The 27,561-nt window shown below is 50.9% G+C and overlaps 1 protein-coding gene across 3 annotated transcripts in view; it reads left to right on the top strand.

Moving 5' to 3' along the window:
* The window catches only part of TMEM266 (transmembrane protein 266), a 95,224-nt gene that overhangs the window by 19,427 nt on the left and 48,236 nt on the right, over positions 1–27,561 (top strand). The window contains exons 1-2 of one of the 3 annotated variants that reach the window (XM_072739218.1): positions 16,134–17,202; positions 22,772–22,861. The exons of 1 other annotated variant lie outside the window; for it this stretch is intronic. The gene's annotated coding sequence lies outside the window, so the exon portion shown is untranslated. Of the gene's footprint in view, positions 1–16,133; positions 17,203–22,771; positions 22,862–27,561 lie in introns of those variants that run through there. One more of the 3 variants, XM_072739217.1, reaches the window with a different exon arrangement.

The raw sequence follows: 27,561 nt of genomic DNA, 5'->3' as shown, positions 1-27,561 counted from the left end.
TCATTGAAACTCTGGGAGTCCCATCATGCAAACTGGACCCGTTGTGTAGGCAGAACCGCCTCTGCCACCCTGCACCCCGCTGGTACCCCACTTAGGCCCCCCGAGGAGCCGAGCGCCGGAGCCGGCGGGAAGGGAGTAGTGACCCGGCTCCCAGGTCACTGTGGCCTGCGGCGGAGCGGGTGGACTCGGGTTTCAGCTCCAGGTCAGCCGCCCCCAACCGTGTAGACCCGGGCAGGCCTCTCTACCTCCCTGAACGGAGGTTCCGTCAGGATCTGTGACTCGGGCCTCAATCTCTGTGCTCGCAGAGGCCACGTGGACGTGTGCTGAGAAGGGAGGGCCGGTGAGCGCCTCCTGCACCTCAGGGCCGGGCGGCCGCGGCTGCGTAGACCTGCCTCTGATCGTGGGCCAGACCCCGGCCAGGCCGAGGAAGGCGGCCGCTCATGGGGACTCGGGTGAGGTGGCCGCGCAGCCCAGCGGTGCTCCCGGCGGTGCTCCCGGCGGTGCTCCTGCTCTGGAGCTTTGCCCACTTCCCTGCCCTCCCTCTGGCCTCAAGGGAAGCATGGTTCTTCTTCTGTCCCCAAGCTGGTCGTGCTGGGGTTCCGGCCCATCCCTGCCAGCCCAAGCTGCGCCTGCCCCGGCCCGGGCCCTGTTGGCCGCACCCCCTCCCTCGCCGAATCTTCACTTGTGCCTTTGCTGCAAAACCCTCTCCCTTCGGGCCGCTGGGGCTCAGCGGTTTGGCGCCTGCCCTTGGCCCAGGCTGTGACCCCGGGGTCCTGGGATCGAGTCCCACGTCGGGCTCCTGCGTGGGGCCTGCTGCTCCCTCTGCCTGTGTCTCTGCCTGTCTCTGTATCTCTCATGAATAAATAGGTAAAATCTTTAAGGAAAAAAACCCCACTCTTCCTTCGGGCCGCAGCCCACTCGGTGCGTGGAGTCGGCTTCCTCGAGCTGTCAGCGTCAACACTGAAAGTGTATTCCCAGGGGTCCGTCTGGGCCACGCTCCGGAGCAGGTGACAGACCCCGGGCGACCCCCAGGCCGTGGCGCAGGGCAGCTCCGCGGCGGTGCATCGTGACGTCGGGCAGGGCCAGGCCCGGGCTCTGGTCCCTGCTCCTCAGCCTCCCTCGGGATCGCGACCGCGTCCTCGGCGGTTCCCGCCCCCGCTGGCCCTGCCTTCTTCCCTCGTGTGGGGCCACCAGCCCCGCTCTGTCCTCACCCGCTTAGCTCCAGGTTCCCTCAACAGCCCCCGGTTCTCCCCCGCCACACGGAGGGAACACACCTCCCCTGCTCACCAGGTGCCTCCTCCATCCCAGCGCAAGCGTCACTTCCCCAGGGAAACCCTCCCTTCATCCCCCTCCTCGAGCCACTTAGGACAGACCCAGATACTCGTCCTTCCTTTTGCGCAGAACGTTTAGCTCCGCTTCCGATTTTGCACCCATGAGTGTGGCTGCTGGGCTGTCCCGGCCGCTCTCCCCTAAGCCCTTCAAAAGCCTGGACCTGGGTGGCTTGTATCATCCTGTGCGCAGCCCCTGGCCGCAACATAAATTGTGGTATATCCATGCAGTTAGATACCACTCAGCAATATAAAAGAGCAAAGTACTGATAAATGCAACAACCTAGATGAATCTCAGAGAACTAAAAAATAAAACACAAAATAATCCATGCCACATGATTCCATTTACATACAGTTTAAGAATAGGGCCAAACCAGTCTCTGGCGCTAGGAATTAGGACAGTAGCTGCCTCTGGGTGTCAGGGGTTCGACTGCAAAGAGGCACCAGGGAACTTCCTGGGAAGATGGAAATATTCTGTATCTCGATTGGGATGATAGTTCTGTTCAAACCCATCAGACTCTACGCTTTTAATGTGTGTGTCTTATTGTGTGTAATTATGCATCGATTTTTTTTTTTTTTATGTGTTAGAGGGGAAAAAAGTGTCTTTGGAAGTAGGCGGAGAATTCTAGAAGAGATTAAGGCTTGTCCTGGAGAGATTGTAATAATTGTAAAATTGCATGTATTGTAATTGTAATTTATTGTGAGATTGTAATAATACAGCTAAGGAATTTTAGGGCCGGGATATAAGCAGTGGTAGCAGAGCTATAACCTTTGGTGGTAGAGTTATGATTGGTGGAAATTGTAAAGTAGGTTTTTGGGGGAGAGTTTTGGTTGCAGGAAATGAGTTGTTTCAGAAATGTGAGGTTGTTGTGCCTCTGGGACATCTACACCACCAACGGACAGAACTAAATATGGATCTTAGGGCCCCCGGGTGGCTCAGTCTGTTAAGTGTCCGACTCTTGATTTCAGCTCATCATGATCTCAGGGTCATGAGATCAGGTCCTGCATCAGGCTCTGAGCTCAGGCCAAGTCTGCTTGGGGCTTTCTCTCTCCCCCTCTGCTCATGCATGTGCTCTCGTGCTCTTGCACTCTAGATAGATAGATAGATAGATAGATAGATAGATAGATAGATAAAATATTTTTTAAATGAATGAATGAATGAATATGAGCCTGAAGCCTAGGGAGACTCCGAGGCTGGAGATAAGGCTGTGGGGTTGCCAAGAGGTAGGCATCATTGAACTCGCCACGAATAGGAGGGTTTATCCAGTAAGCAAAGACAAGAGCTAAAAACAGAACCCTTCAATCCTTGACATTTAGAGGGTGATAGAGGAGCCCTTGAAGGAATCTGAGGTGATGTTAAAATGTTGCATCACAGAAGCCAAAAAAGGGGAAAGTGATTTGATAAAGGAAGGGTGGATGTCCAGTGCTATGGCAGTCAGGTCGGAGAAGCTCTGCTTCCTCACCACACCCTCTCACCTAAGCCGTAAGCCCTTGAAATCCCGACCCGTTTATCATGCTACTGCAATGTTTTTCCTGAGGTTGGCCAGAGGCCGCCAGTCTCCAGATGTGGTGACCTGTTTCCCAGCCTCATCTGCAACCTCCCTGCAGCATTGGACATTGCTGACCATCTCCCCGTCCTTGGACTTCTCTCCCCTAGTCCTTTACTACTCTGCAGGGTTTTAGCCTCACGTGACCCTCACCCTGGCTCCTCTTCCTGCTTCTGAACATAATCATTCCCCAAGGTTTACGCGTAAGAGAAAAAAAAATGTACTTATTTTCTTCCCCCAACATCAAATTGCAGCATTTTCTTTCTTTTTTTTTTTTTAGATTTTTTAAATTTTATTTCATTCATGATAGAGAGAAAGAGAGAGAGAGGCAGAGACATAGGCAGAGGGAGAAGCAGGCTCCATGCCGGGAGCCCGACACGGGACTCAATCCTGGGACTCCAGGAACGCGCCCTGGGCCAAAGGCAGGCGCCAAACCGCTGAGCCACCCAGGGGTTCCCCTAAATTGCAGCATTTTCTAGTGGCTAGACCCATGCTGGGTGCTGATGATCCCAGGGAGTAGCATAGGCCTGGTGCCCCAGAACCAGACCGCAGAGCTACAGAGGAAGATGGAAATAGATATCAACAGTATTGTAAGTCCAGAAGTTACTAGGAGGACACTCTGGGAGGGAGCAAATGGGCTTGAAGCACTTAGGAACAAAACAGTAAGAAAGCTGTAAGGGGAACAGTGCACAAGAGGGATGGGATCCTCAGAAATCTCTGGCTGAAGGGTAAGAGGGGGTTGAAAATGTAAATAAATGTAGAGAGGTAGGTTGCAAAGTATTATGTGTGACTCTGGATTTTAAGCTTTGCTGTATGTGCAGTACAGGGACAGGTGGGGTCTTAAACAGGGAAAGGGATGATAACAAGAACAAAAAACAATTTTAACGGGGAAGATAATTAGGTGTATGAAGGTTAGAGAGATTGGGGATCAGGTGGGGGCAGAGAGGCCAGTTAGGAGGCTGTTTCAGGAATCCAAGTGAGAAATAGGATTTGACTAAGGTAGCAGTGAGAACAGAGAAAATCCCAGGGACATTTCTGATAATAGACTTGGGAAGACTTGGCACCTGGTTGGGAGATGAGAAAGAGGGAAAGGTTGAGGATGACTCCACAGTTTTTAAATAAGGAGATTTGGGTGGATGGTGACTCCATGAACCAAAATTAAAACCATAAGAGCAGAAACAGCCTTTGGATGGAGGTAAGATAATTAAGATTTGGACATACTAATTTTGAAATTCTTACGCAACATTTCGCTAGAGCTCTGTTTCAACACACAGATGGTGGCTGAAGCCCTAGTGTTAGATGAGCTGTTTCAGAAAGCTCATGCAGAGAAAGACCATCAGTGGGCAGAGATGGGACACCAAAAAAATATCAGTTTTGAAGGGTTATGAAGAGGAGGAAAAAAACCTCCAAGGAAATAAAAGGAGAAAGAGGGGCACTTGACGGGATGAGCACTGGGTGTTATTCTGTATGTTGGCAAATTGAACACCAATAAAAAATAAATTTATTATTTAAAAAAAAGGAAATAAAAGGAGAAAGAGAGGGGAAAAAATAAAGAATACATAGTATCCCCCAAAGCAAAAGAACATAGAACTCTAAGAACCAGACGGTCATCAGCAATTTCAAATTCTACAGAAAGGCGTAGGGTTAAAAGTGTCCGCGGTGAGTGGGAGGTCACTGGCTAATGGCAAAACCACTCTAGTGGAGGCCAAAGGTGGGGACCACTGTGTTGAAGCAGGAGGGGAATTTCTAGAGAAAGGATAATGTAAGATAATCTCACATTCGGACAAGTAAAGACTCAATAAGTTTCCTTTCCACACAATTTTATTGAGAAAATTACTTGAGGACATGCTCCAGCAAAAATAAAAGGAATGCAACAAAGTAGCAGACATGGGACAGGAGAGCATGAAATGTAGCCAAGCCAGAATGACAGTCCTGCAGCAGCTCCACAGAGTGATGTGTCCCAAATTGACCGTTTAACAGGAAAATTAGCTATCTGGTTGCAGTTACCATGGGATAAAGAGAACATATATCTCTACTTCCTGTAAGAAAAAAAAATGCAATGAGAAACTTCTGAAGGATAAAGAAAAACCTATGGAAGGAGTCTAGAGCAAATATGAAGCAAATCAAAATATAGCATGATTTTGAGCAATTGGAGTATTAAAAAAAAAGAAGAGAAAAATGAAAAGAAAAGAAAAGAAAAGAAAAGAAAAGAAAAGAAAAGAAAAGAAAAGAAAAGAAAAGGAAGAATATATACTTTCATATACTTGAACATTGCCATCCAGCAATCTGGGTTTAATGAAATCATATCCTATCCCTTTCTGCCATGATTTATTCACACTGCCTGATTCTATAGAATATATAGTCGATGGAAGCACAAACATACATGCCGCTTATTGGTCTTTTGAAGTTTCAAATTCAATTTATGAGCAATCTGCAAAGGATGCAAAGCTTCCCATAGCTTCAGAACAGAATCTAAAGTATTTAAACCTTGACGTGTTAAAAAAAAAAAAAAAAAGTATTGGTACAGCCGACCAAAGTTGGCTTGTTGGGAAGGATGTGAACGATATGGGAGCTGCTGTTTACGGAATCCCGGTCACGTCCCAGTCCCCATCCTAAGCCTTTTTGTAGGTTATTGAATCCATACCAATGCCACCTCTTCGAGGTAGGTGCTATTTTAATGCACATTTTCCAGATAAGGACACTTAAGTGCGGGGGAGGGTGTGTGTGGGTTGACCTGCCCAAATTCGGGCAGCTACAAAGCAGAAGTGCCGAGGTTGGTACCTGCAGTTCTGCCCAGGGCCTGCGTCTGCCTCCCATGGCTCTGCCTCCCTGGGAGCGGCAGACGGAAGTGCCCCGGTGCCAGGGCCTCACCACACATCCCGAGGGGCACGGTGTGCCAACCCACGCTGAGGCAACAGGCAGGATGTGGAGGTGTATTCTTTAAAATAACCTGGGGTGAAATAAATAAATAAATAAATAAATAAATAAAATAAAATAAAATAAAATAATAACCTGGGGTGGTTGCCTCTGTAGATTAGGACTAGGGTGGGAGGCCAGTGGGAAAACCTTGACTTTCTGTCATTTTATATACCTTTGAACCATTTGAATTGTTCTTACTTATGTGTGTGAGTTGCTTTCATCATTTAAAAATCCTACCCCTGGGACGCCCGGGTGGCTCAGTGGTTGGGTGTCTGTCTTCGGCCTAGGGCGTGATCCTGGAGACTCGGGATCGAGTCCCACGTCGGGCTCCCTGCATGGAGCCTGCTTCTCCCTCTGCCTGTGTCTCTGCCTCTTTCTAAGTGAATAAAATCTTGAAAAAAAAATAAAAATAAAAATCCTACCCCTATTTCGAGGCCATATGAGTTTCCCCCTAAAGCATCCCAAACTCTTTCATTATAAATGGCCTCTCCATCCTCTGAGCTCCCACGGGGCTTTGTCCCTTCCCTCTTTAGAACCTACTACGAGGCTTTGCTACAGTTGCCTCTGAAAATGTCTTGAGGACAGCCTCTCTGTCATACGTCACTGGCTTATTTCCACAGCCTTGGCACCGTGCCCTGCCCATGGTATGTGCTCAATAAATGTTGAATAAACTGGATATTCGGATGTTGGATAAACAAGCAGAGTGGTTTCTGCTGATGCCAGACTGTGTCTGTCCCCTTGAACTCAGGGAACTTGGGACATGTAGCTGACGCATGTCCACGTGTCCGTCGTCGTTTGCTGCCAGGGAAACGGGATGGGAAGAGAGGAGAGTGCGGGGTGGACACCGTCCCGTCCCTCCAGAAAGACCCAAATCACAGAACAACAGTGGTGACGCAGACCTAGACCACTAAGTTCAGCCCTATCATTATACAGAGAAGGAAACTGAGGCCAGGGAGTGAGAAGGACTTGAAAACCCACAACTAAATTGCAATAACTGTATCGGCTTAGAGTCTTAGGTTGTTGTTGTTGTTGTGGGTTTGTTTGGGTTTTTTTCTAATTACCAAAGCAATACATGTTCAGCGCTTAGCTTGGAGTTTTTTCCCCCTATAATCTTCCTGCATTTTTATCTGAACATGGTTTTGAGCTTCTCTTTTTCCTTTAGTGGCCATACTTTGGATGCAGTGCTGCAAGCTGGCGCAGGTTCTTTTTTGGACGTCCGTGACTAACGTGCGGGTGGCTAGCTAGGCGGGGGGGTTAGTGGCTTTCCCGGGACGGCGTGGCTGGGTGGCTGGTGGCTGCTCGTTGGGAGACTTAGCAAAGTGCCTCGCTGAGGGATGCCCCGCAGTGGAGCGCCTGCTGCAAAAGCCCTTCAGAGGTGCCATGACAACTGTGTTGCGGCCTCTAATTTCCAGCGTCTGTCCGTGCAAGGATCAGGGTGAGGCCCCTGCAGGGGCCGCAGAGGTTAAGGTCCTGGGAGGAAGCCCCTCCCCAGGCTGAGGCAGTGCAGCCTGTGCCCCGGGCCTGGTCCAAAAGCGGGGCCAAGACAGGTGGGCCCAGGGGGCACTGTTGACCCAGGCGGCCCCACGCTGGGGACAGATGCAGCGGACAGACCACATTCTAGTCCCGGCTCAGGCGCAGACTCCTGAGGTGACTGTGGGCAGGTCCCCACCCCCTGAGCGTCGTTTTCTCCACCTAAGAAGCCAAATGGTCAGACCGGTCCCCGATGGCGTCCAGCGGCTCCTCCGGCATGCAGTTGCCCAGCGCATCTGCGCAGTAGCTCCTTCGCATCCTGGAGAGGCAGGTCCTGCTGCTCGGGGAGGTGGCCTCACCGCCCCCGGAGGAGACCGCCCTTGTGCACCTGTTCACTGCCCCGGACTCTGCTCACCTGCGGCCGCCGGCGGGAGGGGAGCATCCGGGGGCAGGTGCCCCCCCACCCCGTCCCCAGCAGCTGCCCACCGCGGTGGCACAGACGGCGGACGGCGGGGCCGGACCATCCTCACCCTCTGCGGATGCAGACTCGGGAACTACCCTGGCCACTGGCACAGCAAACACCCGGCTGCCGGGGTGCCGGCTGGTTCGTTTGGAGGGACACGTGGCTCTTGATCCGGGGCTGTGAGTTCAAGGCCCACATGGGCTGAGATTATAGGAAGGAAGGGAAAGAGAAAGACTTTTTAAAAAAATTTATTTATTTATTCATTAGAGACATAGAGAGAGAGAGAGAGAGAGAGAGGCACAGACAGGCCGACGGAGAAGCAGGCTCCACACAGAGAGCCCGACGCGGGACTCGATCCCGGGACCTCGGGGTCACGCCCTGGGCCAAAGGCAGATGCTCAACCGCTGAGCCCCCCGTTGGCCCAGAAAGAAAGCCTGGAGGCAAAACAAAGGTCCAGCCTCTTGAAATGGAAGCAGGGAGGTGCCTTCCTCCCTCTGCCTGAGGACGGGGCTGTTGGGACATCAGCAGTACCCGGAGGATGAAGAAACCACCTGGGCAGGGGCACAAGGTGAGTGGGCGGCCTGCAGTGACCCCCACCTGTGTCTACACCCTGGCATCGCGTCCCTTGCCTCTCCGTGAGCCACCTGCCCCTTAGCCTCTTCACCTTCCCAGCTCCTCCACTTAAAATTCATTCATTCAGCAAATGCTCCCTGAGCATCCCCTGTTCTGGGTGCTGGGGATTCAGTAGTAAATGAGCACACACCCCGCTGCTGGGGAGCTCTCCCTTCTAATGGAGGAGATACTTAATCAGTAACCATCTCTACTGCGCAGAGGGCGGGACGTACCGTGAAGACGGGTAAAGCAGACAGGAGAGGAATGTGGGCAGAGTGTGCTCTTGAAGGAGTGTGCTCCCCATGGTCAGGGATACCTTGCCAATGAGTTGGCGGCCGAGCAGGCCTGATGTGAGGGGACAAGCCATGGGACACCTGAGGCATGAGCGCCCCCCGCTCAGGAAAGGCCCAGAGGTGGGAATGTGCTTGGGGTGTTGGAAGAACCAAGTCGGTGTGGCCTGGGGGGTGGAAGTGGGAGGCAGCAGGAGGCAGAGTATAGAGCCTCCAACGCCATCGGCCCCGGGCTGCGATGGAAAGGCCCGGAAGGCAGTGAGCAGGGAGGGCCGCGTCTGCTGTGTGGAGGGCAGGTGAGGGGCAGGGGAGGCAGGTGGAGGGCAGGGGGAGGCAGGTGGGGGGCAGGGGAGGCAGGTGGAGGGGAGGTGGAGGGGAGGTGGAGGGCAGGGGGAGGCAGGTAGGGGGCAGGTGGAGGCAGGTGGAGGCAGGGGGAGGGGAAGTGGAGGTCAGGTAGAGGCAGGTGGGAGGCAGTTGGGGGGCAGGGGGAGGCAGGTGGGGGGCAGGGGGAGGGGAGGTGGAGGCAGGTGGGGGACAGGGGCAGCCCAGCGGAGCGAGGACCAGCGCTCGGTCCAGGATGGAGAGGTGATGGGAAGTCAGGGGTGTGCCTGGAGGGCAGAGCTGGGTGTGGGCCTGTAGGGGGTCTAGGACGACTCTAAGGCTTTTTGGCCTGAGCAGCTGGAAGGATGGAAGGGTCAATATCCCAGAAGAGAAAGGCGGAGGTGGGGCTGGTGAGACGTGAGGGGGATGGAGAGGTCTGGGATGCAGTCGGGCCCACGAGTCTGGAATTAAGGCAAGTGCTTGAGGATGAAGATGTATTTGTGGGTCACTGGCGAGTCGACCTGCCCTGTCCGACCTAGAAGCCACCAGCATGGAGTCACACGATCCACATTACGAGTGGCGAGACGTGGCCGGGGCCGCGACAGAGGACAGCAGACAGTACGCTGCCGTTGTCACAGGAAGTGCCGTTGACCGGGCTTACAGGCCTCAAGATTGGGTGAAATTCCCAGAGGCATGGACCCCAAAGAGTGCATTTATTAGATGGGGAGAGCAGTCTGCAAATCCAGGAGGGAGCGGATTCCCACCTACGAGGATGGAAAGTGTGCCGGGGGGCGGGGGGGTTCACCAGGTGCCCAGGAGGCTGAGGCCTGAGAAGTAGTGGGGGGGGGGGGGGTTTGCTAAGTAGGGCGTTGATGAACTCAGCGAGAGCCGTTTTTGAGGAAGTGGAGGGAAAGTGAAGTAGATTTAAAAGAGAATGAGAAGGACGGAATTAGAGGCCGCACACGTGCACATATTTTAAAATGAATGTGCTGGGAAGGAACCAAAAAAAGTATTCAGGAGAGGCCAGCGGTGGTAAGGGATGTTTTTAGGACGGGAGGCATGGGGGGGGGGGTGGTGAGGAGAGAGGAAAAGGCGTCAAGCAGTCACCTGGGAAAGAGGGCGATGGGATTAGGGCTGGAAGTGGGGTTGCTGGGCCGCCCCAAGCATCTGCTAGGAGCCTTTTGTTCTTGGCGGACCCAGCTCTTAGGGTTAACCCTGTTGGCCTCTGTGTGGTCGCAGGTGCAGTTGTTCCTTCTTGGAGGGTCCTCTCCACTCCCTACGGGCTCACCTTCCCAACGAACCCATGGTCCTACAAAGCAGGACCTGGGAATCCCCTCCGGCACCTCTCTCCCGTACTTCTCAGCCCTCTCCTAGAACCCGATCATGTCACCTTGTCACTATTTGCTTGCAGGACTGTTGCTCTAAGGCCGGGGTCAGCAGACACTTGCTGTAAAAGACCAGGGAGGAAACATTCTAGGCTTCACGGGCCATACGGTGCCCGTGGCACACCCGTGTGCCACTGTGGCACAAAGGCAGCCGGACGGCACATAGGAAAGTAAGCCAAGCCACGGTCTAATAAAATTCCATTTACAAAAACAGTCAGTGGCTGGATTTGGCCCACAGGCCTTCGTTTACAACCCCTGCTCAAGGAGACGCGTCCCCATTATCCCTATAGCCAAGGTGCGGACGGCACAGACGCTTCTCACGTATTTGTCAGCAGCTGGTCTTGCTGGTCACACCGGGGAGGCATGAGCCCTGGGTGCTCAGGGAGATCGAGGTGGCCTCACCCGAGCTGAGCATCCACCCATCTAAACGCTCAGGCCCGGCCCAATGGGACCAGCCTCTTGACCACAGGCCCTCTGTGTCTGCCTGTATTTATACTGACCCTGTGTCGCCCCCCTGCCCCGAACCCCCACAGGTGAGAATAATCATCAGGGACCTGCCGTGTACAGGGCACGATGGGACAATTAGAAACCCTCCCATTACCGAAGCACAGTCTGTGCATCCCCCTGCCGGGCCATGCCGCACCCAGAGTGACCTCCCCCTTAAAGTTTTCCTTGACCACCCCAACCCATGTGACTCCCCCCTTCTTTCCCCTTCTTCATAGGGCTGCGGTTCTCCCCCAGGGGGGTTCCCTGTGGTTGTGATTCTCCTGACCGCAGCGTAAACTAGCAAGGACGGTGGAGCCCACTTTTGTCTCTTCGAGGTCACCCCTGTGCAAAGTATCAGCCACGTATGCGACTTAAAATTTCTAGGAGCACAGTTAGAAACGTAAAAGAGAAACTGATGGGACTGATTTTAACATATTTTATTTAACCAGTAATATCTAGAATATTATTTCAACCGGTAATATAAATAATTAGTTTACTCGTAGTTGGTTTTCAACGTCCAGCGTACCCTTTCCTAGCGACATGTGACCAGAGGCCCGCGCCCTGGAGTCTGCAGCTCACGCGGGGCGCATGGAGAATGTCTGAGGGACCGCGCTGCGTCCTCCTGCTGAAGCAGGGCTAGTCCTCGTGGCAGCCTGTTACCCCCATTTCCTAGGTGAGGAAACTGAGACTGAAGAGGTTGCCTGTGCCCAGCTGGTATGCTGCAAAGCTCAAGTTTGAACCTAGGTCAGAGTCCAAAGCCCTTCTTTAAAATAGAATATTTGAGCTGGAAGTTTTTTTTTTTTTTAAAGATTTATTTATTTATTTATGATAGACATAGAGAGAGAGAGAGGCAGAGACACAGGAGGAGGGAGAAGCAGGCTCCATGCCAGGAGCCCGATGCGGGACTTGATCCCGGGTCTCCAGTGTCATGCCCTGGGCCAAAGGCAGGTGCCAAACCGCTGAGCCACCCAGGGATCCCTGAGCTGGAAGTTTCTTTAAAAGACTCTTCAAATCCGGGGATCCCTGGGTGGCGCAGCGGTTTGGGGCCTGCCTTTGGCCCAGGGCGTGATCCTGGAGACCCGGGATCGAGTCCCATGTCGGGCTCCTGGTACATGGAGCCTGCTTCTCCCTCTGCCTGTGTCTCTGCCTCTCTCTCTCTCTCTCTCTCTCTCTCTCTCTCTCTGTGACTATCATAAATGAATAAAAAAAAGACTCTTCAAATCCCTTAAAAGAGGAGAGTTGAGGAGGAAGGGCCCCTGGGTGGTGCAGTCAGTTAAATCTCCAATCCTTGGTTTCAGCTCAGGTCATGATCTCAGGGTCCTGGGATCGAGCCTCACCTTGGGCTCCATGCTCGGCGTGGAGTCATCTTGAGATTCTCTCTCTCCTTCTACCTTTGCCTCTCCTGCTCCTCTCTCTCTCTCTCTCTCTCAAATAAATAAATAAAATCTTTAAAAAAAAAAAAAAAGGAAGTCGAGACTAGAACCTGCATTGCTAGTTTCCACTGCGTAACTCCTGTTTCGTGTCCTTCTGTTGTGGAAGTGATCAGCCCAAAGAAACCAAAGTCCTCTGCCGGCCCAGCCAGTCGCCACCTCCCAGGCAACTCCCAGCAGCCGCCCTCCTGGCACAGTCAGAAAATGAAACAGATTGAGAAGCTTAGAACCGAAAGGGAATGTAAAGATCATGCATCCCAACACTTTTCAAACTGTGGTGTCCTACGGATCTCCTGGGAAGCTTAAGATACGGATCTCTGATTCATCAGGTCTGGGACAAGGTGAGAATCTGCATTCCTCATAAGCCCTCAGGTGGTACCAACGCTGCGCCTGGTCCAGGGATCACATGCTGGGAGGAACAGATCTAATCCATCCCGATATGTAGAGGCCTTTGCTGTAGGCGAGGAAGCTATAAGGGGGACGGATCACAATTAAAATCGCAAGACGAGTCTCCGTCCGAGACAGTAACTCTACTGACCGGCTGTATTCGCTACCTGCCGAATTCTGGGGCACTCACCGCAGATTCTCTCTGTTAACATCCTCCTCCAAGTAGACTGTTGGAAGCAAGACTATGTCTTAGTCTTCTGTGTGTCTCCCTCGGAGTCCCACCTGAGGGCCACCGGAGCTGCGGGAAGCACATTTACCTGGGGCTGGGCCAGCCCGGGAGGGTCTTTGCACCAGGGGCTCCTGGGAGCAGAGGCAGAGTGGGGTAGACCCCAAGCTGGAACTAAAAGATCTCATCAGGTAGCAGACCTGAAGGGCAAGGGGAGGATGGGGGTGGGAAAGCTGTAGTGTGGGAGTGGCAGTGAGTCCCTCGGGTCACGTTGAGTCATCCTGCACTCAGTCCATGGGTGAGAGAGAAGGCCGTGGGCTCCTGTCCTTATGTGGGCCCAGGGCGGGTGGCAGAGACAGTGAGGCTGCTTTGCAAGCAAGGAGCCGTGCCCAGCACCGATTTCCTCCAAGGGCTCTAACATTTGTTGAACAAATGCACGAATGAAGGTCAAAAAAGACACGGCAGTAATAATTAAACGAATTGAAAGACTCCACTTGCTTAACAGTGATTACACACTTCCTGGCACACTTCAGAAGTGGCGATATCAAGTTTTTCTATTTTGATTTGAAAATCAGTTACTCATTTGAGGCCAGTGAGTTGAGCACACACACAGAGCCAAGCATAAGCCCACAGGCCTGGGTGCCAAACAGACTTGCCCAGTAAATGCTGGAGGTCTCAGATGGCCCAGTGTGTCTGTCGGCTGTGGTGCTTATCTTCCCAAAGGTAAAAAAATAAAATAAAATAAAATAAAAAATAATGAAAAGATAAGCCGCAAACTCCCCACTGTCCTCAAGAAGCAAGATATTGCAAAACACATATCTGATAGAGGGCTTGTGTTCAAATTATACAATTTGTTTTTTTTTTTTTTTAATTTTTATTTATTTATGATAGTCAGAGAGAGATAGAGCGAGGCAGAGACACAGGCAGAGGGAGAAGCAGGCTCCATGCACCGGAAGCCCGATGTGGGATTCGATTCCGGGTCTCCAGGATCGCGCCCTGGGCCAAAGGCAGGCGCCAAACCGCTGCGCCACCCAGGGATCCCCCAAATTATACAATTTGAAAGACGATTATATAAAGATTGTCTTTTTTTTTAACGAAGTACTTTTTTTTTTTATTTTTTTTTATTTATGATAGTCACACAGAGAGAGAGAGAGAAGCAGAGACACAGGCAGAGGGAGAAGCAGGCTCCATGCACCGGGAGCCCGATGTGGGATTCGATCCCGGGTCTCCAGGATCGCGCCCTGGGCCAAAGGCAGGCGCCAAACCGCTGCGCCACCCAGGGATCCCCGAAGTACTTTTTTTAAATTTTTTTTTATTTATTTATGATAGAGAGAGAGAGAGAGAGGCAGAGACATAGGCAGAGGGAGAAACAGGCTCCATGCACCAGGAGCCCGACGTGGGATTCGATCCCAGGTCTCCAGGATTGCACCCTGGGCCAAAGGCAGGCGCTAAACCGCTGCGCCACCCAGGGATCCCCTAAAGATTGTCTTAATAATTATAATAATAATCATACAAATTATTGTCTTAAAAATGCAATAATAAGAAAACAACCCAATTAAAAAGTGGGCAAATATCTCACCAAAGGAGTCACACAGATGTCAAATAAGCATATGAGAAGACGCTATGGAAAAAAAAAAAAAAACTGCTACACGTCATAATGTCATGAAGAAATCACAAAATAATGAGACACCACTACACACCTAAGAGAATGGAAAAATCCCAGAAAACTGACAACACCAAACCGGGGTGAGGATGCAGAGCAGCAGGAATTCTCACTCTTTGCCTGTGGGAATGCAGAATGGTATGGTCCGCTGCTTTGCAACCCAGTGTGACAGTTTCACACAAAACTGAACACACCCTTCCCGGATCCGGCCAGATAGTCACCCAAAGCTGGAGTCCACACAAAAAAGTCCACACAAATGTCTCTAACAGTTTTAGTCATGATTGCTGAAAACTGGAAGAAACCAAGGTGCTCCATGGGTGAATGGATTAGCAAACTGTAGCACATGCAGACCATGAAGTTTAAACAGCAATTAAAAGACATGAGCTACCTGGCCATGGAAAGACAGGGAACAAGTTTAAATGCACATTGCTGGGGCACCTGGGTGGCTCAGAGATTGAGCATCTGCCTTTGGCTCAGGTTGTGACCCCGGGGTCCTGGGATCGAGTCCCACGTCAGGTTCCCTGCATGGAGCTTGCTTCTCCCTCTGCCTGTCTCTGCCTCTCTCTCTGTGTCTCTCATGAATAAATAAATAAAATATTTTAAAAAATAAAATAAATGCACATTGCTAAGGGAAAGGAGCCAATTTGAAAAGGCTACGTGCTGCATGATTGCACCTGAACATTCTAGAACAGGCCAAACTATAGACACAGTAAAAAGATCAGTAAAGATATCAGATATTTAGGGGGATGGAACAGAGGGGATTTGGGGGCTGTGAAACTATCCTGTAGGATACATGACATCATGAATCTGTCAAAACCCACAGAATGTAAAACACCGTGAACCCTAACATAGACTGCGAGGTTTATGACACCTCGGTATTGGTTCATCACCATAAACACAGCATGTTCATGAGGCTGAAACCATGGGGGGGGGGCACGTGGGAACGCTGTACTTTCTGCTCAATTTCCCTGTAAGCCGAAGACTGCTCTGAAATAATAGTCTATTAATTTTTTTAACGTGCTCCTGAATTCTGGAGGAAGGTCAGCTGCTGGATAACAGCTCAGCTGAGTTTCCCCTAGGTACAAAAAGGGCCTTGCAAGCTCTCCGCGGGTGACAGCTGCGCAGGAAGCCTCAGCACCGCATTGACACGCTTGACACGCGGACAACGGTCCTCGGGTTTGAAGGACCATTGAGGAGTAGTTCTAGAACACGGGAAGCACACTCGTGGGGCCAGCCAAGAGCCCCGTGTTTTTTGTTTTTTTTTTTTTGTCTTTACAGGAGCCACTGACTAGACCTGGCGCGTAGACATGTGCCCGAGAGATGTTTTTTGTTTTAATTTGCTGCCTGTGAACCGTGACCTTGAAGGAGCTGCTGGCTAGAGCGTGGCCCGCGGGCGTCCACCGGGAGCAGGCCCGTGCTGGGGCCGCGGGAGAACCAGAGCTTGGCCCCACCGTCCTCAAGTGGGAGCAGTGACTAGGGGGTCTAGGCGAGGTTGGGGGTCGCCGGGCGAGACCGGGGCTCGTGAAGAAGAGCGAGCAGAGGCGGGGGGGGGGGGGGGCCACCCGAAGGGAGGGCGGAGGACAGAGCCGTGGCTTCTCCCACTGGACTCCTAGAGTCCCTCACGTACATTTTTTAAATAGTAGATTTAGCTCATTATGAAAGAAAAGTAGACAACATAGAAACATCAACAGCTAACAGTGGTCTCACTACCCAGAAATAATGACTCTTACCAGCCCAGCATCTGTCCCTTCAGACTGCCTTACAGATAAGCCACACGTTGGGTTTCTTACATTGGGCATCGTTTTATTTATTTTATTTTTTTGACTTTTTTTTATTATTATTTATGATAGAGAGACAGAGAGAGAGAGAGAGAGGCAGAAATATAAGCAGAGGGAGAAGCAGGCTCCACGCAGGGATCCTGACACGGGACTCGATCCCAGGACTCCAGGACCACACCCTGGGCCGAAGGTGGCACTAAACCGCTGAGCCACCCGGGCTGCCCTGGGCATAGTTTTAAAACCTGCTTTTTCTAATTTATGGTGGACATGTTTCCCTGTCAGTCACTATATCTACATGTTTGTTGCCAGTGGTTTTTGTTTTCATTTTACCAGTTTTTAAAATTAAGAAGTACACGCAGAACATGAAATTTACCATCATTTGGCATTCAGTACAATTACCCCACCGTGCAACCATTACTGTTTGGTTCTAGAATATTTCATAAGCCGAAAGGAAACCCCGTACCCATCAAGCAGTCACTCGCCATTCTTCTGTCCCTCCAGCCCCTGGCAACCACTAATTTGCTTTCTTTTTCTATTTATTTATTTATTTATTTATTTATTTTTACTAATTTGATTTCTAAAGCAAATAATAATTTGCTAATAAAGCCACTAATAAACAGAGATTTATCTGTTCTGGATATTTCCTATAAATGGAATCATATACTACATGGCCTTTTGTAGCTGGCTTTCACTTAGCACAATGTTTTCAAGTTCTAGCATATCTAGATTTTTATTTTTTAATGGAAATGTCCTTTTTTAAAAATAAAAGATGCTTATGAACAAAAAGCACTGAGACTTGAGAACTCTCCCCAAGAATCCTGCTTCCCTGTCGCCCCAGGTCTAACTGGCAGCAGTAATTGGGAAGTAATTGGGAATACAGCTCCCCGGACCTCTTAGGTGAGTGGCAGTTGATAGGAAATGATCTGTTTATGCCCTTATCCAGCATATTCTGTTGTCTCCCCTTCTCATCACCCGTCGTGAATGTTGGAAGATGCCTCAGATTCTCTAACCACTCTAGGATTTAGGACAGGCACATTTTCCAGATGTGGAAACAGTGCATCTAGATCAAAGCTGCAATCTCTCATCCAGTCGCCAGAGCTGGACCCGCAACACAGGCTCACCTGCAGACCAGCCTCCTCCCGGGCTGCTCTCCGAAGGCCCCCGGGTCTTGCCTACGGGGCCGGGGCGGGGGGTGTCGCATGCACCCTCCCCTGGACATGCTGCCCAGCTTCTCGGGGCTGCTCCCAGCCCCCGCTTTGGCACTATGCCCCTGGGCAGCCTTCCTAGGTGGCTTCTAGGCCGACATGCCCATAGGAGACCTATAACAATAGAGGGTACTTTCCATACCTGTGACCATCCCATGTCCTTTAAATGGCCTTTCCAGATTTGGGGAAAACCCCAAATTAAGCCCACCATTCGAGGTAGTAGCCTCCCTCGGAGCCAGGAGGCAGCTGTATGAGCCGTCTCTGCCAGAGATGGGGCTGGGAGCCCGAGGATTGGACAGCAGGACAGGATGTTTGGGTGGTGCCATGGCATCAGGGATACCTGGGAGCAGCGCCAGGGGCAGGTCGGTGATCCCGACCACGTAGTTTCGACGCTTGCTCTCTGGCCTAGCCAGGATTAAGTATCCTTTAAAAATCCAATAAATAAATAAATAAATAAATAAATAAATAAATAAATAAATAAATATCTGTGCTCTGCTTAAACCATTGAGTTTAATTTTCACTAAGAACCTTGGTGCCACCTCGTTGCTTACCTGGTGGTGGAGGACAGGCTGCTCCCATCACTGCCCTGTGTCCTCACCTGCCCATCTCCCACTGCCTCAGCCACCCTGGGAGTCTGGCATGAGTTTTTCTAGCCTTCCCTGCTACAGGCTGTTGGGAGCTCATACCGGACCAGCTTGACCATCTGTTAGTATGTTCCCAATTGATGGTCTGGCATCTTTAGAAAATGTGAGCATCTACCATGTTTGTCCTTAACTTTAGGGCATCTATCTACGCAACTCCGGGACCATAGGAAAGTCCCATTCATTCCCCACTCTGTCACATACATATTTTCTGCGTATTTTTCATAAATGGGGATTATCATGTATATTATTTTATAACCCACTTTTCTTATTTAATGTTATTAGTTTAATGCCATTAATGTTAATGGCAAACAACTTTCTGTATTAGTTTTCATTGGTTTCCAGAGTTCATCCATTTATGTATTTTTTTAAAGATTATTTATTTATTTATTTATTTATTTATTTATTTATTTATGATAGACATAGGGAGAGAGAAAGAGGAACAGAGACACAGGCAGAGGGAGAAGCAGGCTCCATGCCGGGAGCCCGACACGGGACTTGATCCCAGGACTTCAGGATCACACCCTGGGCCGAAGGCGGGCACTAAACTGCTGAGCCACCCAGGGATCCCCTAGAGTTCATCCATTAAAAAAAAAAAAAAAAAAAAAAAAAAGAGCCATTTTGTTGAGTGTATAATTTGCAAACAATAAAAAGCACTCGTCTTGAATGCACCCTGCGACCAAAATCAAAGTCTGGAATGTCTCCATTATCCCGAGGTCCCTCGCATGCCTCGGTGAGCGGCCCCTCCCCGTGCTCAGCTCCAGGCCACATCCATCATTTTCAGGATTTTGTTTATTTAACCAGGCTCCTCGTGGCACACGTTTACATTTCAGCTTCTGGTTTTCCTGATTCCTGTATCAAATATCTTGGGAGCGTCTGCTACATGCGGGGACTTACGTAGGCAAGTGTGTTTATTTCGTAACTTATGCCCCCACAGCCAATCTCCTGCAAGTGCAGCTGCTGGGCTGAGACGTGCGTGTTGGGATGATTGTACCTATTACCGCGTGGCCCTTCAGCAACTTGCAGACTTGACCATCCTGTCGAAACTGCACGCGAATGGCCTTTGCACCTGCTCCGTCACCATTCCTGGAAGGTGGACGGGGGACACCCTCGGTCCCTGGTGCTGCCGCTCCCCGCGAGGAGCCCCTCTGGAGGAGGACCCTCAAGGGTGGCCCGGGCCTGCGGGGACGCCCGAGCGGGGCGACAGCATTGAGGACCTGGGCCCGAGGAACACTGCGGGACAGCCGAGGCCCGCTCAGCCGGGGACACTGGCCCATAAGGAGGAGATTGCACAGCCCTGGGTGGCGTCCCCGAGAGGCCTCCTGGCCCCCGACGGCGTCCGTCACCCTTCCGGGAGTCCCGGGGTGGCTGGTCGTGATCCTCGGGCTCCCTCCAGGTGCGATCGCCCCTTCGCCCCTTCGGGACTTGGGCGTCTGAGCTCCCTCTCCCTCCCCTTTGCTCTTCCAGGCATTCAGGGGCAGAGGCGTGACTGTGCAAGGCGCTCTGGGCTCCTTCTTCCCCAGACAGCCCGACCCTTAGCTTCCATTCATGTTTGTCCTCTTATGGCTTAAATGTTCCGCATTAACAGTAACGCCCCGGCCCCGTCTTCGGGGCTCGCGCTCGGCTAACAGTTCCGGGTGGCGAGACCCGCAGGGCCTCGGAGTCGGTGCAGGGACCCAGCGTGGCGCTGTGCAGCCTTTTCCATCGACGAGCTCTGGTGCCGCTGACTGCGTTCCTTCCTTCCGTCCTTCTGTCCTTCCTTCCTTCCTTCCGTCCTTCCGTCCTTCCTTCCTTCCATCCTTCCGTCCTTCCTTCCTTCCGTCCTTCTGTCCTTCCTTCCTTCCTTCCTTCTGTCCTTCCGTCCTTCCTTCCTTCCTTCCTTCCTTCCTTCCGTCCTTCCTTCCTTCCGTCCTTCTGTCCTTCCTTCCTTCCGTCCTTCCTTCCGTCCTTCCTTCCTTCCTTCCTTCCTTCCTTCCATCGATGGCGCTTACACACCGGCGTGTGGAGGACACGGCAAACACTCCTCGCGGGCTGTACTGCTTGGTCACGTACCAGGGCCAAGTGACACCCCGTGACAGCGCCTGAGCTGGGCCAGCCGCGTCCTCCCCAGGGGCGACACTGGGCTCTCAGCTCCGACTAAGGGAATTTCCAGGTTCCGCGTCCCTGTCCCTGCAGCCTGCTCGGAGCCTCTGGAGGTGACGGAGGATTTTCCGAGCGCAGACAAGCTGGGGTGGCGGTCAGTGCACAGAGAACCGGCGGGAGAGAAGGGACTGGAACGGCCGGAGGCCTAGGGGTGCTTGTAATTAGGGAGACCCCGACTGTGGTTCTTGAAGGAGGGACGTAAAAGTAAAGCCAAGAGGGGCTGGGAAAGCTGCTCAGGCCGGGCTTTCGCAGGTGGACCGTCACCAGGACGGCAGCACCACTCCAGGTCCTGGCTTCCCCGCTCGGGATCGCCTGAGTGGCCCAGGAATCGGCCTTTCAGACAAGCTCTTCGGGTGGTTCTCCGGCCCGAGGCAGCCACGGCCCCCAGTGGACACCACTGGCCTCGGCCGGAGGCTGCCGCTGTCTCCGGACTCCCGCCACGGGCGAGGTCGGCATCCGGCAGGGCAGGCCGCAGCTTCCACGTGGAGAACCGCCGCCCCTTCAGTGTGCAGCCCACGCCACCTTCCCCCTGCCCTACTCTGGCCACACCTTCACTCAATGCCGCCCGGCACCTGTCGCCTCCAGTCGTCATCCATGTGCTGCTGCCCTGGAACCTGTGATCCGGTAAGATTGGACACTGAGAGCGTGGACGGCCGAGACCATGCCGCATCCCAGCGCCGGGTACCAAGCTTCAGACTCTCGGGATCTCCACAGATGCCTGTTATCTGACTATGTAAAGGCATGGAGTCGCCTTGGCTTGCATTTGCTCCAGTCTCTACCCTTTTAAAATAACAGTGTTGGGCAGCCCCTGTGGCTCAGCGGGTTAGCGCCGCCTTGGGCCCGGGGCGTGATCCTGGGGACCCGGGATCAAGTCCTGCGTCGGGCTCCCTGCATGGGGCCTGCTTCTCCCTCTGCCTGTGTCTCTGCCTCCCTCTCTGTGGGTCTCTCATGAATAAATAAATAAAATTTGTTTTTTAATATAAAATAAAATAATAAAATAAAATAAAATAAAATAAAATAAAATAAAATAAGTGTTGTTTAGAGGGAAGTGAGATCCTCCCAGCATCCCAGGAGATGTACATGGAGCACCTCTGCAGAGCGGCGTCATACGGAGCGATAGCTGGAAGTTGGGAGGCTTCCAGAAAGACCTCCAAAGTGAGCTATCACTTCCCGCCAAGTCCTGACCTAAACCAGAGCCCCGGCTTAGTGCTAGTGAGCACCGTGCCACGGGGGTGGTGTTCGAATGGGACACCAGCCCACATTTTAACCGCCGTCATTATGCAAAGAACTGTGATTTGTGAAAGGAGACCTGACCTCCCTAGGAGTGAGGACAGGAGGGCACAGACTGCAGAGGGGACAACTTGAGGAGGTTCCGGTGCCACCTTCTGACAGTCTCTGGTAATACTTTGGGCCGTATCGTCTTTTTTTTTTTTTTTAATAATAAATTTATTTTTTATTGGAATTCAATTTGCCAACATACAGAATAACACCCAGTGCTCATCCCGTCAAGTGCCCCCCTCAGGGCCCGCCACCCAGTCACCCTCACCCCCCGCCCTCCTCCCCTTCCACCACCCCTAGTTTGTTTCCCAGAGTTAGGAGTCTTCCATGTTCTGTCTCCCTTTCTGATATTTCCCACTCATTTTTTTAAGGGAATAAAGGGGAAAGGAGAAAAAATAAGTGGGCCATATCCTCTATACTGATACACTTAAGTTGTGAAAAATTTAAGGAAGAACCACTAAATTTTTCTCCTTTGATAATGCACTTAGTTGGTCTCTTGTATCTACCTTAAGCTTGCCATGTTTTAACCCATCCTTGGCCAGCTTGTAAGCAGAAGCAGGGGGTGGGCCCCCGAGGGAACCGAGAACCAGTCATTTGATTGGCTTGCTTCGGATGGTTAGGGTTTATGGCACAAAGAGGAAAGTGGGGTTCTCGGGGGATTGACCGTTGCTAAAATGACACGTAGGAACGCTGTCTCAGGATGGTCCCTAAGTCAACTATGTTGGGGCATAAAGATACGTATTAGTAGGTTTGCTCTCACCCTTGTCTCCTGTTCTCACTCCAATGCTCCTTGGGGAAGACGGTTTAATTAAGCAAGTTTTTGGACTTACCTGGTTCACCGCCGCCCTCGACAGCTTGTGAATGATTAAGACCCTTCCCTCAAAGAGTTGTGGTGGAGTGTGAATTATGATGTCCTTGGGAAAGCAATCTCGTTCTAACTATTGAAATTTTTGAAGATACACTCTTCAGCCCACTAATGTCACTACTGAGAATCCGTCCCATGCAATTGAAAATAAATACAAATTGAAATGCATGAGAGGATATTTACTGTAGCATTTTTTGCAGTGGCCTAAAAAAAAAAAAAAAATCAGAAACTGCCCATCAGTGAGCAAATTGTTAACTAAATTATGGCACATCTACACCATGCAATATTGTGCAGCCGTTAATTTTTTTTTTTTTTTTTTTTTTTTTTTTGTGCAGCCGTTAATTAAGGAATGAATTTGAGTTTTCTGGTTGACTTGGGAGAAGGGGTTTCTCTACCAGGTATTGAGTGGGAAAAGCAAAAAGTAGGTAAGTATGAATGGTATATAGTTTTATTTTTTGATGATATAGTTTTAAATAAAACAACTATTTGTATAATTATATAAACACAAAGAACAGTAAGGAAAGATACATAGGGGTTTAATGGGTTGTGTATGTGCACAAGCATCTGTTGGGGGAGGACAGCAGTAAGGCAGGGAATGAGGGGGAACAGGCACCACTAAAAACTTGGATTTCATGACAAGCAATTTATGCAAAGTCATACAGGTGCATGCGTGTAAATATACAAATTAAGAAATCAGAAAAACGTATAAATCGTTATCTCTTTATCTACTGACCAGAAAAGATGCCCATCGTATATTGATAAGCAATACAAGCAAATTGCAGAGTTGGTTTTACTTTGCTAAACACAAACCCTCAAAAATTAGCCTATAGATGTGAGTACATGCTTGCAGGATCCTGAGCAAGAATTTCTACAGCAAGGTGTTAACATAGGGACCTCAGCTGAGAAGTGAAAGCTTAAGAGGGAGGATGGAGGGAAATTTCGTGCTTTAAAAACATACATTTTGCATTTTTACGTGTTGCAGTGGACATTTGTCTCTATTGGTGATCTGTTGCCACATAGTATCACAGAATAAACTACCCTGAAAACTCGGTGGGCTGAAAAAAAACTAAACCTTTCATGGCTGAAGGAAGAGGGGATGGTGCCTGCCAGTGCGAAGAATCATTAGTAATATTTATAAAGAGGTTTACAGCTCTCAAAACACTCTTGTAATGTTTCATTATTCTCACCTTATTTTTTAAAGATATTTATTTATTTATTTATTTATTTATTTATTTATTTATTTATTTATTCATAGAGACAGAGAGAGAGACAGACAGACAGGCAGAGGGAGAAGCAGGCTCCATGCAGGGAGCCCGTTGCAGGACTCCATCCCTGGACTCCAGGATCACACCCCAGGCTGCAGACGGCGCTAAACCGCTGCACCACTGGGGCTGCCCTATTCTCACCTTTTTGAATTTTAATTTCGGCCTCTGCATCTGTCCTATCAGTAGCCCCCAAATGTCTTGAGTGCTATGACTGCATCTCATTTATTCATCATGATAATGTCAATGCTTAATATTGTTCCTGGAACTTGGAAGATGTTATTAGAGAACTGAATAATGATTTTTTTTAAAATTTAGCTCATGACTCTGGGTTGGTGCTTTAGGCTAGACACCGCTGGGTGGTTCTTCTGGTCTTGACGGAGCTCACTCACAGACTGGGGGGCGGCTGGCTGTTGACTGGCCCCGACTGGGGCGACTGGGCACCCGGCGGCGGGCCACCCCGGGTGTCTGTCGTCATAGTGATGTGCGAGAAAGGGGGCCATGAGCTGCTGCTCCCCGTGAGCACACCTCATGCTTGCTGATATATTAGGGTACAGCAGAGAAACAGAACCAATAGGATATATATATATATATATATATATATATATATATATATATATGAAGCTCAATATGGGATGCCTGGGTGGTTCGGTGGTTGAGCACCTGCCTTTTGGCTCATGGCATGATCCTGGGGTCTCAGCATCGGGTCCCACGTTGGGCTCCCTGCGTGGAGCCTGCTTCTCCCTCTGCCTGTGTCTCTGCCTCTCTCTCTGTGTCTCTCATGAATAAATAAATAAAATCTTTTAAAAAAAAAAAGCTCAATAAAGTGATTTCTCTTAAGGAATTGACTCGTGATTACGGAAGCTGCAAAGTCTAGCCGGAGAGCCGGTGGTGTAGGGCTGAGTCTAACCCTGAGGGCTGCAGACTGATGTCCCAGCTCAAAGACAGCGAGGCAGAGAGAAAGAATCCTTTCTTACTCAACCTTGTATTTTATTCAGGCCTTCGAATCATCAACGGATTGGACGCGGCCCACCCACATCGGGAGGGCTACCTACTTTACAAATGTTAATCTCATCCAAAAACCCCTTCACAGGGGCACCTGGGGACCTTGGTTTCCGCTCAGGTAGTGGTCTTGGGGTCATAGGACTGAGCCCTGTGTTGGGCTCCCTGCTGGGCACAGGTTCTTTTCCTCTCCCTCTGCCCCTTCCCCCCACTCTCTCTCTCTCTAAAATAAATAAAATCTTTAAAAAACAAAACACCTTCAGAGACATACCCAGAAACATGGGACTCTTGAGGTGGAACAAGAACATTCAGCCTGTAACAGAGGGGGCACTGGCATGGGGAGGGTAAGGAATGGGGGGTCACTTCTACGTCACACCATTTATGGTATAAATAAAAGTATTGAAGAGAGGGGACTTCTCTTCTCCATTTACCTAAGAAGGGTCACTGGCCTGGTGTCCTGTTGAGTTCAGCAGCAAAATTAATTTACATCTGAGTTCTTAACATATTTTAGTCAACATCACATAAATCAAAATATCGTTTTGGAGATGTGCAAAGCGTGGTGCGTGTGCTTAAGATTAGCTCGATCTGGGCGCCTGCCTGCAGCCCAGGGCATGATCCTGGAGATGGGACTCCCGGGATGGAGTCCCACGTCAGGCTCCCTGCGCTGCGTGGAGCCTGCTTCTCCGTCTGCCTGTGTCTCTGCCTCTCTCTCATGAATAAATAAATAAAATCTTTAAAAAAAAAATTAGCTGGATCCCAGAGGCAGGGAAGGTAGGGGGTGAGGGGACAGGCATTACAGCCCCAGCTCTGTTGGCACCTCCCAAAATCTTAGATAATAGAGTTTCCCAGAAGCTCTGCAGAATTCCAGGGGGAAACAGCATCATGCCGGGGTGCGGAGTTCCTGCTAGGTATTCCGCTTCCCATCCAGGCCAGCCAGGAGTGAGGAGGCCGTGGGTGGATCCTTTGTCCCAGCAGCGACATGGCTCGTTCAATTCAAAGGAAAGCTTGTTCAAAAAAAAAAAAAAAAAAATACTGAGGGTGAATGATAAGACTGTGATGATGGTCCTCTTGATTCCCCTCTCGGACTACCCAAGTGATTTGGGATGATTAGGTCTAGTTTTGTGTCATCTTACTTGCCGTTCTCCATTCTCGAGGGCACTGATGGTAATTGCTGGGCTGCGTGACTCAGCGGAGAGGAGCAAACAGTAGACCGTCAGAGGCTCAGAGGCATCCAGAGGACGCCGTGGACACCGAGAGGGAGAGCCGGGGCCCTGCCCGTCATTTTGTAGCTTAGAATTTAGTCGTAGGCCAGAGGTTGGAGCGGGAGAAGGCCTGGGTACGTGACTGATTGTCTGCATTTTAGTTGCTCGTTAGGGGAGCAGGGCGTTAGCAGGTCAAGGCAACAAGGATGATCCTGGGTTGCTCCCCAGAACCTTGCTCCTGCAGCACAAGGACCGACCTTCTTGTGCTGCGGGCGTGGAGCACCATGTCCACAGGGAGGCCGGTGTCAGTGGCTCCTCGCCAGCAACAGGCCCTACAGCGAGCTTGATGATGTCAAGACGGAACCTCCCGCATGCAGTGCTTTCTAAGTAAAGGAGCCCTGGAGATCCAGGGAACGTAGTGAGCCGAGCCTCAGAACCCCTTAGAGGCGCCCGAGCCGGGCTCGGCGTACAGCTGGTCACGCCTGCAGCAGCTCCTTCCCGCTTCTTACTTGCCGAGAGCACGGAGACTTGCTTCTGGAAACAATATGCGCAGCCCCGAGGGACGAGTCATGACGGACGAGGCTCTCACATCCCTCCTTACTCTTTGGGCCTGGTGCCCACCGTCCCAGGCTTCTCTGTCACCACGTGCCCACGGGAACAGCTCCGCCCAAGGAGAGGTTGACTAGAGGACTTGGAAAGAAAAGATAATTCCTGCAGAATCAAAGATCAGAGCGTTGTGAGGAGAAGGACGTTGGTTCTTTCTTCTTGTTTGGGAGCTGGTGTGCAAGCCGGGGCTGCAGCAGCCATTCTGCAACCAGAGCAGTGAGTGTGAGTGCATCACGTGGACGACTGGGAAAGTATGAAACCAGCTGGAGTCCTTGGTAATATCCTAGAGCCCCTGCCCCCAGGCTTCTTGCTGCAGAAGATTTTTTTTTTTTTTAAGATTTTATTTATTTATTCATGAGAGATACAGAGACATAGGCAGAGGGAGGAGCAGGCTCCAAGCAGGAAGCCCAACGTGGGCCTCAATCCTGGGTCTCCAGGATCATGCCCCGGGCTAAAGGCGGCACTAAACTGCTGAGCCACCGGGCTGCCCCTGCAGAAGACAGTTAATAAAAGTCTTCACTGCCCAAGTCGCTGCTAGTCAGATATTCTGTTACGTGCAAAGGAAAGTATTCCCAACGGATATGCCGACTCCTCCAGCCTGGCTGGGGTGCATTTGGCTGACAGCCCCACCACAGCAGCTTTGCAGCCAGTCCGCCTCGAAATAGGGATAAAATGCCGTCTTTACCTCAAGTAGGTTCTGGCTCAGAAGATCAGAATGTGGTTTGAGGATCAGCAAACCAGTATCCCCGGGGAATTTGTTCAAACTATGGATTCTCAGGCTCCCACCTCAGACACACTGAGTTGCACAGGTTGCGGAGGGGGCCGCGTAGTTTTCCAGGTGATTCTGGTGCAATGGAAAGTTTGAGGACCGTTGGTATAATAGAGTCAAAAGGAGTGGTTGCAGGTCAGAAAAAAAAAATACCTGGGGAATTTAAAAAAGGATTCTCGGGGACCCCTGGGTGGCTCAGCGGTTTGGCGCCTGCCTTCGGCCCAGGGCGTGACCCCGGGGTCCTGGGATCGAGTCCTGCGTCGGGGTCCCTGCATGGAGCCTGC

Source organism: Vulpes vulpes, chromosome 15 (genome assembly GCF_048418805.1).
Source record: "Vulpes vulpes isolate BD-2025 chromosome 15, VulVul3, whole genome shotgun sequence".
Lineage (NCBI taxonomy): Eukaryota > Metazoa > Chordata > Mammalia > Carnivora > Canidae > Vulpes > Vulpes vulpes.
Note: the sequence above shows the minus strand (reverse complement) of the source record. Positions and strands in the feature narration are given on the sequence as shown.